Below are 7889 nucleotides of genomic sequence, written 5' to 3' on the forward strand. Positions count from 1 at the left end.
TATCCTACAGCACCACATCAAGACCCAAGTAGTTATTACAGATATCTGGAATTCGTGGGTGGAGCAAATGGCTAGCTAGCAAGCTCAGTTGCTAACTGAAAGGTTGGAAGTTTGAATCCATCCAGAGTGCCCCTGAAGAAAGGCTGGGGTATCTACTTCTGAAAAAACAGCCATTGAAAACCCTCTGCAGTGCAGTTCTACTCTGACACAAGTGGGTCACCATGACTTAGTTACAACCAACTCAATGGTAACTGGTTTGGTTTTTTATTTAAAACCTGGTGTCCATTGCTCTGACTAAGCTAAAAGTAGAAACCTTACGAAATAACTGTGTGGTTTCATTTTTTTTTTTTTTTAATGTTTTATTGTGAATTGTGTGACTATTTACATGGGAGAACATTAGTTTTACATTCATCCTATCGTATATCGTTTCATTGCTATGGTTACAATCCCCTCCATGCATCATCAACCAACCAAAGGGTATACACTACAAGCCTGCCCCCCGGTAGTCAGCACACAGCCCCTCTTTGTTTCATTTTTGTAACCTTTCCACATGTCTTTCAGTTTCTTGATCAAATCCTACTATCCAAACGTATCTGTGTCAACATTCATGTTTTTATTGATTGTTTATGGCTGTGTGACTTCCCTGGGAGTGTTCACATTTCAAGCCGATCTTTGACTGAATGTGAAGCTGATCATTCCTGAAGGGAGTGTTTGGTATTGTCCTTGATTAACTCTAGCAACTCTGCATAAGATTTCCAAGGAGCAGCTGGTGAGTTTGAACCATCACCTTGTGCTTATCCTACAGCGCCACACCAGGATTCCTTACAGGGCAAGGCATTTTGGTGAGGAGGGAGAGATGAGATGTGGGAACTCTGGAGCTTTCAGGTGACGCTTGCTTGGCTTATCCAGACCTTTCCCTGCAAGGTCACCATCAGAGGATGACTTTCTAGGATACATTTCCTGATGAGGTCCCAACCAGGTCAGAATCACTGGCTCCTGTTTAAGCTTTCTCTGAAGATCATTTTCCTAGTAGTTGGAAAGTTTTTTTTTTTAAGGGAAAGGACAGCAGGCATTCAGTGATGTTTATTTAATAGAGTGGAAGTCTAGGATACCTCAAACAAATAATGGTTGTTCACATCTACCAGGTATCTGTTAGGGATCAGACAGTTAAATGCAGTGACCCTGTAGGGTGGGTATTATAATTTTTGCTTAAGAAGAGAGGAAACTTAGGCTCGAAGAGATGGTGTCTAGGTTTTCTAGTACTGCTGTAATGGTGGTTTTAAAGAACAAAAGTTTCAATGCTCACAGGTCAGAAAACTCCAAGTCTGAATTCAGAGTACCAGCTCTAAGGGATGGTGGGGAAGATCCTTGTCTTGTTCAGCTTCCACAGCCCCAAGTTCTTCCTCTTCATGGCCTTCATTTCTTTCCATTTGTGCGTGCCTGTTTCTGTGACTATGTGTGCTGCTCCTTATAACTCAGAAGAGATCATGTTTAAGATATACCTTGCACTAACGTAACAAAGCAAATCCTACTTCCAAACAGGGTTTTATCCAGAGAGGTTTATACAGAGGACAGAATTTCAGCACATATATTTGGAAGACAAAACTCAACCCTTAGCAGCATGTGGGAGATGGGATTCAAATGGCCCTTGTGCCCACTCCAAAATCATGACAAAGCTGAGTTTCATCAGCTGCATGTTAACTGGACCCACACTGACATAGGGTCTTGTTGTTGCTGTTATGAGTCAGTTCCGCTTCATAGTGACCCTGTATAGGGTTTCCAAGGAGTGGCTGGTGGGTTTGAACTGCCGACCTAGAAATTCAAACCAATTTTGAGGTTAAGTGTTTATCCTGCAGGACTCTGACATAAGGCCTAGAGGTTGCTTTGTTTGTTTTTGCTTTTGGGTAGTACTGACATTTTAATTTGTTTAGTATGAGAGAGTTAGTGAAGGAAGATGGTTTTCCTTGTATTAAAAAGCCTACCAAAATTCTGGACTCCTGGTATGGTGCTGTGGGATCAATACTGGACTGCGAACCTCAAGGTTGGCAGTTCAAGCCCACCAGCCGCTCATCGGCAACCCTATACAGTGTCACTATGAGTCAGAACAGACGCGATGGCACTTAACAACACTCTGAAGTCCCTTTGCCTACTGATTGCCTAGATTCCTTAGAGAAGGACTTCACAAATGACAGAAACATTCCTTGAGAAAGAAAGAAAGAAGCCTGGAAATTTCAAAGTAAACTATTAGAAAAACAATTCTACCACTACCAGACTTTTGAAATACTATAAACTCTTTTTGGGTGTCAGAGGGATCCCGGGGTGGCTGCAGCTCAATTTCTGGAGCTGTTTTCCTTCCACTGTTGAGATTAACAAACTTCTTGCACCAGTGCTTTTAGCAATCAGTTAAGATTGAGTCAGATGCCAAGATAATTTTCCTTGCCAAATTGCTTTTCCATTGCAATTAGTCCTTTTAAGGATCTTACCTACCAACAAATGTATTTACAATTCCCACTCTCCTGCTCCAATTATAACTCAACCAAAAGTTTTATCAGTAATAATTGTTAAAGATGCAAACACTAAACACTCTAATCCTCTCTATCACAAGTTTCTCCATGCTTTCGTAAATATCTTTTCTACCACACATAGGATTAAGAAACATATACTGTTTTTTTAAGTGGTTTATTATTCATTTAACAATACATATGGTGCTGTAGGATCAGCGCTGGACTGCGAACCACTGGGTTGGCAGTTCAAACCCACCAGCTGCTCTTCAGAAACCCTATACAGGGTCACTATGAGTCAAAACTGATGTGACAGTACTCAATGCAACCATTAGATAAACAAGGAGTCCTCATTGCATAATGGGCTAAGTGTTGGGCTGCTACCTGAAAGGCTGGTGGTTCAAATCCACCAGCTACTCCTCAGGAGACAGATGAAGGTGTTCCTGTAAAGATTTAGTTTCAGAAACCTGAAGGAGTAGTTTTACTCTATCCTATAGGGTTGCTAGCGTAGTGGTTACGAATTGGGTTGTGAGCCTCAAGGTCAGCAGTTCGAAACTACCAGCTGTTCCGTGGGAGAAAGATGAGGCTTTCTGCTCCTGTAAAGATTTACAGCCTTGGAAACCCTGTACAGGGTCACTATGAGTCAGAACCAACTCCACAGTACACAACAACAACAACATAGGGTTGCTATGACTTGGAATCAACTTGATGGCAGTGGGTTTTTGGTTTGGTTATATAATCAGGAGATAAATCGTGTAAATGAAAACCAGTTTCAGCTGTCTGGGTTGTCCTAGGAGGTATTCTTTAGGAAAAACTCTTGAGTTTGGCCAACATCTATTTTATCATCTAAGGCATTTCATAGCTTAGCCTGCTACTGTTCTTGTAAACCCGTTCCTTTTTTCTGGGCACAAAGACTGCTTTCTCTACCCTTCCTTCCAGCTAAGAGGGGCCACGTGACTGATTCCTGGTCCTAGAAGGTATGCAAAACTTCCTGGCCCTACAAGTCTCTGATGAGTGAGCCTCTAGCTGCTTTTCTGGTCTTATTGCTAGAAATGTCCATGTCCAGGTGAACTCCCAATAGCTACGGCTTGAAAATGGCAATGCCACCATCGATCTGGCTTCTTCACCACCTCCACCTACAACTAGGAGCAATGTTGTTGTTAAGTGCACCCCAGCCACCCACAGGAACCCTCTTGGCTTTATGTTTCTTCTTTGGACTTATCATCATGTGATAGACTGATCACATAATGGTGGCGGTGGTTATGTGCTGTGGAGTCGGTCTGGACTCATAGCAACCCTGTATAGCATTTCCAAGGCCGTAAATCTTTACAGAAGCAGAAAGCCTCATCTTTCTTCTGCAGAACAGCTGGTAGTTTCGAACTGCTAACTTTGAGGTTAGCAGCCCGATTCATCAGAGCTCCTTGATAACATAATACTTATTTTATTTATGATCTTTTTCTTCTCTAGACTTCAGATCCTTGAGGACAGAGCCTTTGGTCTGTTTTGTGCACTATAGCCAACACCGAGCAGAGTACTGGACACTTAGTAGATACTCATCATATGAACTAATGAATAAGTGAATCGTTTTTGTTTCTCCAACTAGATTGTAGGTCTTACCTTTGTAGTACCTGGCACAAAGCAGGTGCACAATGAATGCTTGTTGTTTGAATAAATGAATAGAAATCATCAAGAGTGGTGATCCCCTTTTGGATCTCCTAACTTGTCAAAATGATTAAGCCTTGAAAAAAACCAAGAATCACTGTCCTAACCTTGTCAGGAGACCTTTCACCTCTGTTCGTGGTTCTGTCTTTATAAAATTGTACAGAAATGACTCTGACTTGATATCAGAGATGACTGTTTCCTGACCGAGGGCATTAACCTTAAGAACATCCTCATGCTCAGCATGTTTATGAAGTTTCCACCCCAGAAGCTGCAATCTTCTATCCACATAGGTTATCACTCCATATTGAGAAGACCTGAGTTAGTGGCTTCAAATTCTTACACTCTTTGTCATGTTCAATGCCTTTTCATTCAAAAACTGAGGAAACTAGCAATAGTAACACCAGCCAATCCTCTTTCTCTACTCTCACCAGGCATGGTCCTGAGCATATTATATGCATTGATTGGCTCACTTCATCCTTACAACGTTCTCTTGAGAGTCCAAATTACATACGAGGACATTGACGCCCAAGCTGTGCGCACACTCACCACCTGGGAAAAGTGCCAAGATTTGAACTCAGGTAGTTTGGCATTCTCTGTGCTTTGAAAGCACTGTTCTGCACACACTCTGCAGAGCAGAAAACAATGCAGGTGACTCTAATAATCAGTGTTTGAAAGCACAGATTTTCAAGTAGGGATTGTATTTAAGGAGATTATCCCCTGTAGCTACTCTTCCTGTGTGCGAGTTAGAGTGGGGGCGGAGTCCAGAGGATTCTGGGGCAGCCATAACTGAGTCTCCACTTTCATGTTGTACTTCTGAACAGTTGTGCTTATTATTATTAAATTACATATTTGAAGATTTCAGATGGATTACTATAAGAAAGGAACTTTAGGCCAACTAAAAAAACATTACTGAATAAAAAGAAACCATCAAACACTGCACTCCTTTACAGATAGCGCCTCTTTAAGAATATGGAATAGGAATAGATACACAGTCTAAGTGGGTATTGGAGGGAGAGGGGGAGCATAGCCACAACTATATTTAGGTTTAACAGAGGGGATTTGTACATGGGTATTTACCTTTGCTGCAAATATATCCATGAATGTGGTGAGCATGCAGGGGGCAAAATTATGAAAACGTCTTAGACATTACCAAATACCTTGAAGCAACAAGTTGTTGGGCTTAGGGCCTCAGGATCATAGTCTCAGGGGACATCATGGTCTATGGTCACAGCTTAGTCCCCAAAGACAATGTTCTACATCCTACTTTTGTGAGTGGCTACTGAGATCTTAAAAGCTCATGAGCACCTTTATAATTTAAGGTGCAACTATTGGTCTCTCCACGTACAGAGGAAAGAATAGTGATGAGACTTTGAAGATGCTTAGAATCAATTAGTCCAATGGACTCACGAAACACGTGGATATCAGTCTCCAGGACTCTGAGACAGAAGAACTAGGTGATGCCTGGTTTACCATTACCAACTGCTCCGAAAGAGATCACATTTAAAGGTCCTAGAAAAAGTGGAATGAAACTCATAATTATAAAAATGACCAGGCTTACTGATCAGAAAGAGGCTGGAGGAACTCAACACTATGGCCCTCAATCATCCTTCAGGTCTGGAATGGAACGCACCTTCATGGTCCAATTTTCAGTCAAGCAGCAAATAGGAATATAAGGGGGCCAACACCACTAGTAAGCTGTGCTCACCATTCAATCACTCAAAATCAAAAGAACAACATTTACCTAAGGACAAAGTTCTGAAGCGTTAAGAAGAAAGGTGGAAGAGAAGTAAGAACCAAAGGGAGGAAGTGGGTTACCTGCTGTTTCATTGAAGCAATTGTAATCATTGAGTCAAGAGTATGATTTGTTAAAGGAAAATTGAGGCTATGCTCTCTAAACCTTCACTCATGCACAATAAAAAGTTTCCAAAAATATGGAACGTAGGAAATGGGATGTTTCTAGAGATAAATTGGGGTGGAGGTGATGATGACAAGTTTTTTGCTTTTAGAAAGATTCATTACAGTAAACTGTGTTTCAAATTACAGAACTGCTGAAACACACCTATAGGGTGTTGTGTGTCCCCAATCTGTCCCTGCCAGATCCTTGCTGTGTAAATGATTTGTAAAGGGTGTCAATATCACAATCTTCATTAGTGGGATGGATTTCATAAATGCCTGCATTAGTAACCTAGCTCTTCAGGGCTGCTAGAACTACTCTGGCAGCCACTTTAGGAAACGTATCACTGTGGGATACGCATTGGGTTGCTAACCATAAAATAGTCTACTCAAACCCACTATCTGCTCCTGAAAAGATTTACAATCTCAGAAACTCTAAGGAGCAGTTCTACTCTGGGTCAGAATTGAGTTGATGACAGTGAGGTGGGTTGGGTTTGGGTTGGAGAGATGTAGACCCCAGTTGAGTTGCCTCTTATGAGGAGAAAAAACACAGACTTCAGAGTCCTTTGGATGTGTGTTGAATCTAGCCTACCACTTACCATTTGAGTGATCACAGACAGATTTTATAACCTCTGGTAGCGTAGTGGTTATAAGTTGGGCTTCCAACCACAAGGTCAGCTGTTCAAAACTACCAGTGGTTCCGTGGGAGAAAGATGAGACATTCTGCTCCTGTAAGGATTTACAGCCTCGGAAACCCTGTGCAGGGTCACTATGAGTCAGAACCGACTCCACGGTACTTAGCAACAACAACATTATAGAAAATTCTTTATGGAAAAAGAAAATTCCTTATGATTAAATGTAAAGATTAAATGTAAAGTACTCCCCCTCCTTTTGTTACAAAGATTAAATGTAAAGTACTCCGCACGTAGCCGGCACTCACTAAATAATAGTTTTCTTTCTTTCATTATTATTTCAGTAGTAGTAAAATTTAAAGTAGCCTTTAATCTAAGTTTTATCACCTCATATAATTTGTGTCTTACAAAAATTTTGACTGCTTTTCAGATGCACATAGCTAGTAACATAAAACAGCGCACATTCATATATTTTTTAAAACTGATTTAATCTATCTCCCTAAATCTCAAAATTGCTTTTGTAACTGGAACCCATACTGCCTATTACCATTTAAAAATTAAAAAAAAAAAAAACCTTCATGGAACTGAGGACTAGAGTGGAGAGTGAAGCATCTAGCTGATATGAAGTGAGGGCAGATGCACAAGAACACCAATACTTGCAGATAGTACCCACTTGACATGGCTTCAATGGCTGGATGATCAGAACTCAACTAGAGGAAGAAAAAAGATGAAAAAAAAAAAGTCATCTGATACAATTTGATGAATTTGACCCATACTCATGGATGTAGTAGCTCAAAAGAGGGCACGAATCTTTACAACATGGATCATTCCCACCCCTTCGATATACAGAGTTGACAGGGATGGGCAATTTAGACATTGGCTACCCCAAATCAGGGGACACTAAAAAGGCAAGATGTGACTGGCTTACAAGCTTTCAAGAGGGAGCCTAGTTCTAGAGGGGGTGGGGGAAGGTAGAATCTCCACTGAGTAGTTTCCAACTTGTCAGGACAGGGCTGATGAAAGGAGATGGGGATAAGACTCTTGCGTTACAATAGTGAATGATTGTTATCAGGACTGACTGTCAGTGTTGCAAATGTAAAGGTAGATAGATGTTTTGTAACAAAAGGAGGGGGAGTAGTTGATCTTGTAGTCTAGGGGCGGAGGACTATGGGACCATTAAGGAAGAAGAGCAGAGTGTGGG

Source organism: Chrysochloris asiatica, unplaced genomic scaffold (genome assembly GCF_000296735.1).
Source record: "Chrysochloris asiatica unplaced genomic scaffold, ChrAsi1.0 scaffold00006, whole genome shotgun sequence".
NCBI lineage: Eukaryota > Metazoa > Chordata > Mammalia > Afrosoricida > Chrysochloridae > Chrysochloris > Chrysochloris asiatica.